General features: G+C 37.3%; 1 long non-coding RNA gene across 1 annotated transcript; it reads right to left on the reverse strand.

Moving 5' to 3' along the window:
* Positions 1 to 734: 734 nt before the first annotated feature.
* Positions 735 to 10601, reverse strand: LOC108359825 (uncharacterized). Its single transcript, XR_001847000.1, has 3 exons — positions 10034 to 10601; positions 4420 to 4424; positions 735 to 746 (listed from the first exon to the last, which is right to left on the reverse strand). It is a non-coding gene; the product is annotated as an uncharacterized LOC108359825 (long non-coding RNA).
* Between the last annotated feature and the right edge of the window lie 6 nt (positions 10602 to 10607).

Raw genomic sequence — 10607 nt, forward strand, 5'->3', positions numbered from 1 at the left:
AGCAGCCTCAATTGCAAAGCAATGGAGTGCACTAAAATGTTCACTATTCTCTAATAGATTAGGTGAAAAATGCAATATTTTCACATTTAGCAAAATTTAAACACGTTTTTTGCTGTAAAGTGAACTGCTTTGGCAGTTTCAACTCGTTGTTCTTTTCGCTCTATTCTTTGTTTACTTGTGGTACACAAATGTCAACGCCCAGGACGGCGCAATCTGGTATTCTATCATTCTTGTTTACGATATAGCAAAACGAGTGGGAAAATGTATCGATTTTTCTTTACCATATTTTGGAAAAATTACATTTTTATTAAATAATGTCAAGTTTGATCATCCGTTTATGTAATTTTTATTTTCATTGCATGATTATGCAAAAGAATAAAGTATCATTTTCTTGTTAATTGTGTGAAATAGCCAAAACAACCGCAGTGATGTGAAGTCGATGTTTATCGAAAGCACGCTGTGAAACATACAAATAGTAGATATCTAACTGTTATGCCCAAACTTACTTTAAAAGAACTAGCGTGAAACTGACTTATTATTTGAGAATTTATATAAATTATTCCAATTATAAAATTGTGATGTAGCTTTATTCGAATTGTAATACGCATTTAATTTCATCTTCCGATTAAAATGGATCGATCTTTGTAAATTTTCATGGGAGATTATTCAATATTATCAAAATCACCCTCTACCAACTTATTTTTTACATATTTCGTCTGTTTTCCCTTAATTTGATAAAATACTTTCTTAGTTACGACTTAGTTGCAGCTGCAGCAGAAACTAAATTTTAAGTTGGTACTTAGCCAGAAAAGTCGAAACTAAGGCGACTATGAATAGCTTTAGTTGTGACTTAGAATAGTTTCGACTTAGTTGAGTACTAAATATGACTATGAATATGCGCCAATCATTTGTGCTTCAGTCGACCACATCTCTCGTTACTTACTTTGACAGTTCATCTTTGCAAGTGGGCATAGACAGTTGCTTTTATCCACTTTTTTGNACAAGGGAGCCAGTTCACCAGCAAGTGCAAACCTGGAGTGGATTGGAGCACTGGGCGGCACACCAATACACCTTCTCAAGGTGTCGTTAACAACGCCCTCACAAATGCTTTGTAAATGTTTAACGAAACCTTAGGTGCCAGACCAGCCTTTATAGAGGTAAGGCGCTTTATTAAGTTAGTAGCCGCAACAATTTCCTTCCTGACTTTTACAACGTGGTCTCTCAGTGCACCCGAAGCACATACAATCCTACCAAGAAATTTCAGTTGTTTAATTATTATGAGAGGACATGCAGAATATGTGCAAATGGCAGCAGGACTGTGTACTCCGGGGTTACCAATCTAAAGCCCACCCAAACAAATATGACGGGCAAAATCATGGATCTGTTATTAAGTTAAGTTATTAAGTAGATGTTTATTTACTAAATAGAATAACAAAAGAATTTTCCTAGCGGTACTTATTTTTATAAACAAAATAGTTTCGTTTCACAACTTAAGGCCTGTATGCAGTTCTCAAGAAAAGCTAAAATTCCATACAAAATGACGTACAAGAAATGGCTAAGAAATTTTCTTAAGTCAAATTTCCTTCAGGCAGTACGCAGTTCTTAAGAAATTTGCTACGCTTTTTACTACGGTTTTCTAAAGTTTTTTGTGAAAAAAGAGCACAAGGCAACCCAGCTTTGCAACAGAAATATATGCCCGTTCCATTATTTCTTGAGGAAAGAGTGAGGCAACAGGCTGTGAAGTATCGAAAATGTCAAAATTCCTTGGACACACACACGAAATAATGGCAAATTTTTCTTGACGGATTTCTTGAGAGCTGCATACCAGCCTTTACGGAAAAACTCTCCAAGGCAAATTTGCTTTCGAAGGGAGTAAATCCAAAGTAAACGCTTTCGGGTAAAAACTGGTAATTCTGTCAAGTACATCGTAGATCATGAACGAATCTTATATTCAGCTGCGTTCATTATGACATGGGAAGCTAGATTTCTTTAAATATACCCGATTTACATGATTCAAGTACTTCAAGGCTATGTCCAACCACGAAAAAAGTGGCCCGTCCATCGGGCCGTCACTTTGGTTTTGCAGATTTTCACAATTCCCAAGTGAAAGTGAATGTACGCAAAACTTAAAATGCACTGAAATTCCCTAATATTGTCACTCAAGTTACCGCTTTTTAACATTTGTTCTATTTATTCTAACTAAAATACATATAGTTTTTTAGTTTAGTAAAATTAAACCACGTTTCTTGTTGAAAAGTTTAATATTAAGAAAATCAGATTTTAGTTTTTTTATTCTCCTACATTTTTTGATTTATAGGCTGTTTTTGCTTAAGGCCTGTATGCTGTTCTCAAGAAACGCTAAAATTCTATACAAAATGACGTACAAGAAATGGCTAAGAAATTTCCTTGAGTCAAATTTCCTTCAGACAGTACGCAGTTCTTAAGAAATTTGCTACGCTTTTTACTACGGTTTTCAAAAGTTTTTTGTGAAAAAAGAGCACAAGGCAACCCAGGTTTGCAACAGAAATATATGCCCGTTCCATTATTTCTTGAGGAAAGAGTGAGGCAACAGGCTGTGAAGTATCAAAAATGTCAAAATTCCTTGGATACACACACGAAATAATGGCAAATTTTTCTTGACCGATTTCTTGGGAGCTGCATACCAGCCTTTACGCGTAAAAGCACATTTAGCGCATTTAGCTCTAAATGCTACTCTAAGGGCCGGTTACTCAATGTCTGGTTAACACTAATCTCCGTTTATACATAGTTATCGACGTTACCGACTCCCTGTTGTATGCACGGAGTCGAAGACTTCGATAATGATGTTTAACCGCAGATTAGTGTTAACCGGACATTGAGTAACCGGCCCTAATTGTACATTAAGGGCCGGTTTCTCCATCTCTGGTTAACACTAACTCCCCGGTTAAATATTGTTATCGACGTTCTAACTCCATGCATATAACAGGGAGTCGATAAGGTCGGTAACGATGTTTACCGGGGGATTAGTGTTAACCGGAGATAGAGAAACCGGCCCTAAGGGCCGGTTGTTCAATGTCTGTTTATCACTACCACTACACTATCGACGATTTCGACATCATGCATGTAACATGTGATCGATAAAACAGTAGTTGTGCTTAACCGGAGCTTCTACCACCGATTTGCGCTAATCAGACATTGAACAACCGGCCCTTATCCATAAAAAATTCGTCACCTAAATGCAACTCCATTTTTGCATCAAGAATCTAAATGCTAAAAGCAACCCTGTGATCTTCCAAAACTTCCACGATTCGAACATGGTTTAAAGAGAAAAAGTGGCAACATTGCTTTTTCGAGTATACATTTGCTAGCTGCGTTTCAGTGATCGCCGATCGAGCTTTCTTTTATTAACCGACTTCCAAAAAAGGAGGAGGTTATCAGTTCGTCGGAATATTTTTTTTTTTTTTTTTTATGTATGTTGCCGCATAACTTTGGACCACGTCAACCGATTTCGATAATTCTTTTTGCATCGGAAAGGTAGTGTCTCATACTAATCTGGTCCCATACTAATCTGGTTAAGATCCGATCAGCGGATCATGAGATATATATATATATATATACTTTTTATATGGGAGTTGAAGTCGGTTTTTTTTTTGCTAAAAATTACTAGTTTTGCATTACATATTCGCACAAACTTACCTTAAAAGAACTAGCGTGAAACTGACTTATTATTTGAGAATTTATATAAATTATTCCAATTATAAAATTGTGATGTAGCTTTATTTGAATTGTAATACGCATTTAATTTCATCTTCCGATTAAAATGGATCGATCTTTGTAAATTTTAATTGGAGATTATTNTCTTCCGATTAAAATGGATCGATCTTTGTAAATTTTCATGGGAGATTATTCAATATTATCAAAATCACCCTCTACCAACTTATTTTTTACATATTTCGTCTGTTTTCCCTTAATTTGACAAAATACTTTCTTAGTTACGACTTAGTTGCAGCTGCAGCCGAAACTAAATTTTAAGTTGGTACTTAGCCAGAAAAGTCGAAATTAAGGCGACTTTGAATAGCTTTAGTTGTGACTTAGAATAGTTTCGACTTAGTTGAGTACTAAATATGACTATGAATATGCGCCATGGTATTTATAGTACATAGCGCTATAGCTGGTATCTATTTGTGGTGTGGTTATAAGCATTTCTCTAAAATGTGCATTACTAAACCACTGTTTTACTAGTTCTTTCACAGTTAACCATCTCGCCCTAACCAAGGGAGGCAGTTCACCAGCAAGTGCAAACCTGGAGTGGATTGGAGCACTGGGCGGCACACCAATACACCTTCTCAAGGTTTCGTTAACAACGCAAGATAATTTCTTATTATAACCAAAAGGAGCATTAGCCCAAGTTGTGCAGCCATACTCCGCCTTAGCCCTCACAAATGCTTTGTAAATGTTTAACGAAACCTTAGGTGCCAGACCAGCCTTTATAGAGGTAAGGCGCTTTATTAGGTTAGTAGCCGGAACAATTTCCTTCCTGACTTTTACAACGTGGTCTCTCAGTGCACCCGAAGCACATACAATCCTACCAAGAAATTTCAGCTGTCTCACCTGATCAATATTACCACTATCTAGTCTTAAGGAAAATGAGTTTCTACAACCCCTATCCATGTACATAAACTTTGTTTTTACAATGTTAATTTTTAGGCAAAGACCAACACATGCATTATAGAACTCTACAAGCTTCTCTTGTAAATTTTTAAGTGCACCTGCAGTGGTTCTGCCTGTTGAAACAAGCAGAAAGTCATCTGAAAATTGAAAGATGTGAGTGCTTCCATCTTCAAAACAGTGGAGACCAGCTGTATACGCATTGGAAAGGACCGGAGATAGGCAGCTCCCCTGAGGTAACCCATTCTCCACCACAAGTTCACTATTCCTCAAAATCAGAGTCCGCCTATGTAGAAAGTTGTAGATCCAACTATAGATTTTTTGATGTACACCATATTCCTTAAGCAATTGGACCAACTTGACAATGTCCACGCAATTAAACGCATTCGAGAGATCCAGAGCACAGACAAAAACCTTCTTTTTCTTAAACTTTTCACTACCAATGACCTGCAAACATTCGGTTAAACACATCGCCGTTGACTTATTCTTTCTATACGCGAAACACCTAGAAGGCAACTTATTATCTGATTCCAGACATTCAGTAAGCAACTCCTTGACCGCCATGTTAATGCTTTTTACCATTACCGAAATTAAGGAAATGGGTCTGAAATTTTCAATCTCATCTACACTGGCATTGCCCTTCGGAATCGTAACTATCCTTATTCTACGCCACGAGTCATCAATTTGGCTCTCATTAAAATGCCACTGTAACAACCGAACCACAGAAGCCCATGTTCCCTCAGGAACCGCTCTCAGCATTCTGTACGTGATTTTATCGTCTCCACCGGCTGACGACTTTTTCTTAGCGATAGAAACCGAAAGCTGTGAAAAAATCCTGCTACAGTCCAAAGCTTGCACCCCAGACTCAGATTGTCGACTGTCCATCATGACATCAAGTGATGGGGAGTTAACATTTACTATCTGATTATTAAGAAAATTTAAGTAAGCTGCATCCTCCACTGAAGGCCACTGCGAAACCGAATTTCTGTTCATATTCTTTACATTGTTAATGAAGAACCAGGCCCTTCTCGTGTTCAGCTCAACAGCCTCAAGGAAGTTTGCTTTCTACGCCTCCTTGACCAGTACTTTCCAATTCTCTAACAACCTGCACGCCTCCTCTGTGTCTTCGGTCCTGTTAGTCTTCCTTGCCTTACACCGCGCTGCATTAAGAAGTCTATATTCTTTTGCCAGTGAATCATTCCACCAAGCTTTGGGAGAGGGCTTAAACTTATTTAAGTCAATTGTAGCCTTATGCCTTGCTTTAGCCAAGGACTCAGTCAACTCCTGAATGCTAGTAACACCATCAATCTTCCCTAGTTCCCTATTCAACAAATTTTTAGATACAAAAAGAAAAGGCTGCTTTGAACTACCACAATGGGACAGTGATGGCTTCCACCAACATACATCGACTTGCACATCCACTCAACACCAGTCACAATATTAGTAAAAGTAAGATCAAGGACACTGCTATGTCCACCACCAGTTAATACTGAGTGCACAAAGTACGTCTTGGACCCATTGTTCAAACAACGCAATTGAGAACACACAAGAAGATCACACAACACTCTCCCCTTTGGAAAGTCCACAGTATCACCCCACCTGACCATTCTAGCATTAAAGTCTTCCAACAAGAGAACATTTTTCTGCCCATTCAAGAACACAAATAACTTTGAAATTTCTGATTCAAAAGATGCAGCCGTGATATTCGGTGGAAAATATACGCAACAAGTTGTCAGATTGCATGTTAGGTTCAATGTTTTCGCAATTAATAAATCATACTGAGTTGGATACTTAACCTTTCTAAACTTAATATCATTTCTGAAACCAATCGCAACACCCCCATACCCATCAGGCCTGGTCTTCTTCAAAAGTTTGTAGTTCACCAGCTTGTGGTCCTCCTTACTGTCATCATGCGAGAAAATCCCTTGTAGTGCAACTATGTCTATCCGATTTTGTATAATGAAACTATCTATATAACTCTTATTTGTTTTAAGACTTTGGCAGTTATATTGCAGAACTTTTACCATAATTACTGTTACTGTTTCTCACCCTGTCCACCCTCTCATCAATGGCCTCACACTCTCCATCATTATACTTTAATGCAGCAATAACCGAGATGAGCGGATCATCTTTGGCAATAAAAAATCTATTGCATAATGCATTTATTATCTTGTCAATCTCCGACACTTTCGACCAACCAGTTTGCTACCACACAGGAATAATGGGAGGTTTTACTTTTGCTGCTTTGAGAGTCAAGCCTTTCTCCATTTGCACAGATTCTTTAACCACTGTATTATATCTTTTCCTGACTAAACGCCTATTAACCTCACTATCCTCATTAGCAACATTTGACGCACCCTTGCCTACAGCAGGGAAAACCTCATCAAAGTCAGCTAACGCATCGAACCGATTCACAGAACTGAACTGTGAGTACGACTCATATACCTCCTTCTTAGTCAGTTTTTTAATCGTCATAACTTCAATAATCTCTTTCTCTTTTTGCCAACTAGGACATACACTGCTGTTCATCGAGACATGTCTGGGGTCACCACACAATATGCAATTTTTATTAGCACAATTTTCATTACATTTCCCCTCAGTCCCACACATAATGCACCGAGTTTTGGACCTACACCCAAGTCGCGTATGACCCAACCGGCCACAATTGTAACACTGCTTTACAGCAGGGAAATAACGCAATACTCTACAATTAGCGAAGTAGATTTGCACACTATCGGGCAACTGATTACCTTCAAAACTTAGTTTCACCGTTTGAGTGGGTAAAAATTTGTTCCTGTCCTCTCTGTCCCGTCTCTTTAGCCTGTACACTGCGGTCACTTTAACGTCTGATTTGATGCTTTCCAAAATCTCCACATCAGTCATGTCCTCCAATATATACCGGACAACTCCACAAGTTTCAACAGAGGACCTTGGGATAAAGGCCCTTATGTTGACCTTAATAAGATTTTCATTAAATAAACAGTCATTTGCAGCCTTCACAGATAGAAAACTATCTTATACAGCGTCCTACCCACTGCTCGTACCTCATCTACCCCCTCTATACCAAAGTGTTTGATTTTGTTCCATAAGAACACGCCATTCTTCATGTTTTTATTCGCGAACAAGTTCGATTTCGATGTGTCTAAAAGGACTGCAAACACACCCTTGTAATCAGCTGGAAACACAATTCCCACATTGCCACCAATTGCATTAGGAACACCAGTACCCAAACTACTACTACTCTGTACATAATTTTCCATACCGAAGCCTGCAATATTTGAGGTTATGTTGCCATAAAAACCGCCATCAGCGACGCCCGACACTCCCGCCATAACTGCCGAAGCCACATTAGCTCGTTAATCATTGCTGCCAACCTCACTCTCAACCACGCTATTTGAGGTTAAGTTAATCTGAGTTTTACTAATCGTACCACCAATTTGCACAAAATTAAGGTAACTTGCAGCTCCCTGCAAGAGATTGTCTTTAGTTTCAGTGTGTGATCCACACGAAGTATTTTCCTTCAACGTAAGAGCCTCTCGCCCAGAGGTACCCTTTGTGACCAATAAACCTTGCAATTCGGGCATTTTCCTAACCCCTTCTTCACACATCCTCGATTTTTTATTCTTTCTCTGCCTCCTCCTTTTTAGATTTTGTCGGCCCTCGAAAGACGCATTTGAGTCGCCAAAGCTATCCTCTGTGCCACCCGGGTCACCGCTCAACTCAGACGCCAAAGCGTCCCCAATTTTCTAAATTCACACCAATAGGGAAAAAATGCCAAGCACTTACCACCCAAAAGGTCCAAGAACAGTAGTCACAAGATGCGAGACGAACCAAATAAATTCGTTTAATCCTTAGTTTAGTTTATTAAAAGAAATTGCCTGCAACTTAAATTAAACAATAAGTTAAATCAAAATTCTATGAAAGCTCGAAAGGCACGCTAGGAAATTAAAATGGCTGCAAACACAGAGATCGCACTTCCACCTTCCTTGAATATTTAACGCAGAATGTCAGTATTCTTTAGGTGTTCCAGTTAGACTGCTGAAAAATTCGAATTCTTTTCTTTTCTCCGCCGTCATCATTGTGGAAGAATACAAGTGAGATATCTTAGGGTTGACAGATAGTTGACAGGGTGTTCAATATGGCGATGACAGTGTGAACAATATGGCAGCCAATATGGCATACAACACCGAATGGCCCGAAGTAGCCAAACTACGACCCGAATGAAACGCTTCGTGAAAATCCAGGGTTGCGAAGTGGTATTTTGTTGGAAAATATAAAAGCCAGGATTTTGTGCAGCGCCGAATTTTAACAAAAGAGGGTTTTGTGTTCTCAAGATGAACAGAAAAGGGTTGCTGCGCTGTTTCGTTTTAAGCTTATTTTAATCTTAAGGTATCTAATTAAATATTAAAAGGAGACAAAAATTAAAGCAAAAATTTAAAATATATGTACATATCTGAAAATTTTAAATAAAATATATATTTTCACGAGAGACAAATTAAATAAAATGGGTTAACTTTAGGGGAAATATACTTATCAGATTGGGTCAGATAGCGCTTTTACGTTATAAATAAAAATAATTCCTACTTAAATTTTATATAATTTTGGTAACGTATTTCTAAGCTGACCCTGAGATCTGTGAAATAATACATATTTATGTGCATATATTGTGTTGATTATGCTCTAAATCGCTAAATAATTCTTGCAGCAATCAGCACCATTGGAAAGTGAAGTGACAATAGGCTGGTTTTCTTTATACAGCCCGTTTTAAATTCGTATTATTGTTATAATAAATTACAATTATTGTTTGTTTCCATTTCGGTCAACCGCGCAAATTATTTATTAAAAAAATGTCGTTTAAAAATAGCAATTTTGTTTACTTTTGAATAAGACTTTATCGAGTGCGCTATAAAGACAGGGGGATAAATGCTGTAAAGAAATATATGTTGAGTCCAATCGGTTTTTTGCTAATCCGGTTTTTGTGTAGGTATAAACAAGGTATATTAAAAAAATAAATCTCCATGAAAAAATATCGTTATTTTCGTATTTAAATGTAAATTAATCGGAATTTTATGGGGGGTTATAAAAACTCGTTTTAATTGAAACTTTGTTTTTTTCGGCTATATTTGTTATTATTTATTGGCCCAGATGCAAATATTGAATGAACTAACATATTTTAAATATTTACGGAACTACCATTTGTATGCAACCCTGCCTATCCTGTATTCAAGTAGATGTAATTCGAAAAATTTAAACGGATTTCTTTAAATCAACCTGAGCTGCGGACATATTGCGAATTCATTTTAAAACATTAACCACTACATTATATTAGTATTAAATACTTTCAATTAAGAAACAATTCTTACTAGAAAATAAATACAATTCTTACTAGAAAAGAAATTTTAGGCAGATTGTTATTGACAATTTTTACATAATTTACGATTGCAATCAATTTCTTTCAAAACTATAATCTAAATGATTGCAAGTTGTATTTTTTACGATCAAAACAGATTCCAATATTAGGTATATTATGCAAATGCAATCCAATTTGATTTGAGTTATTCAGTTTTAGATACATTTATATTTCTGTGTTCGTATGGAATAGTAGTTTATGTCGGGAAGCTGGCTTTAGTATAATCCGGCATTCCCTTTATTATTTACAACACATGGAATTTTTTGATGACCCTTAGCAAGAATATGGACGTGCTAGTATCAGAACTATTTCTTGTACGTTTATTTATCCAAAATTTCTTCAACGGCTCGGCGACAGTGAGGGTATGCTGCGAATGCTGCATTATACTAAAACCAGCCTTTCGACATAAGCTACTATTCCATACGAGTGGAGCACGTGCGAAATGCGGATTTTCCCAGTTGCAGTACAGCAGTAACTCGACACCTTCCTCACCAACCGCTCTGTCCTCTATGAGCTTCTTAATGTAACTGCAAATAAAAGATGAAAATTT

This window comes from Rhagoletis zephyria, unplaced genomic scaffold, assembly GCF_001687245.7.
Source record: "Rhagoletis zephyria isolate East Lansing unplaced genomic scaffold, Rhagoletis_zephyria_1.1 Rzeph_scaffold_00471, whole genome shotgun sequence".
Taxonomy (NCBI): domain Eukaryota; kingdom Metazoa; phylum Arthropoda; class Insecta; order Diptera; family Tephritidae; genus Rhagoletis; species Rhagoletis zephyria.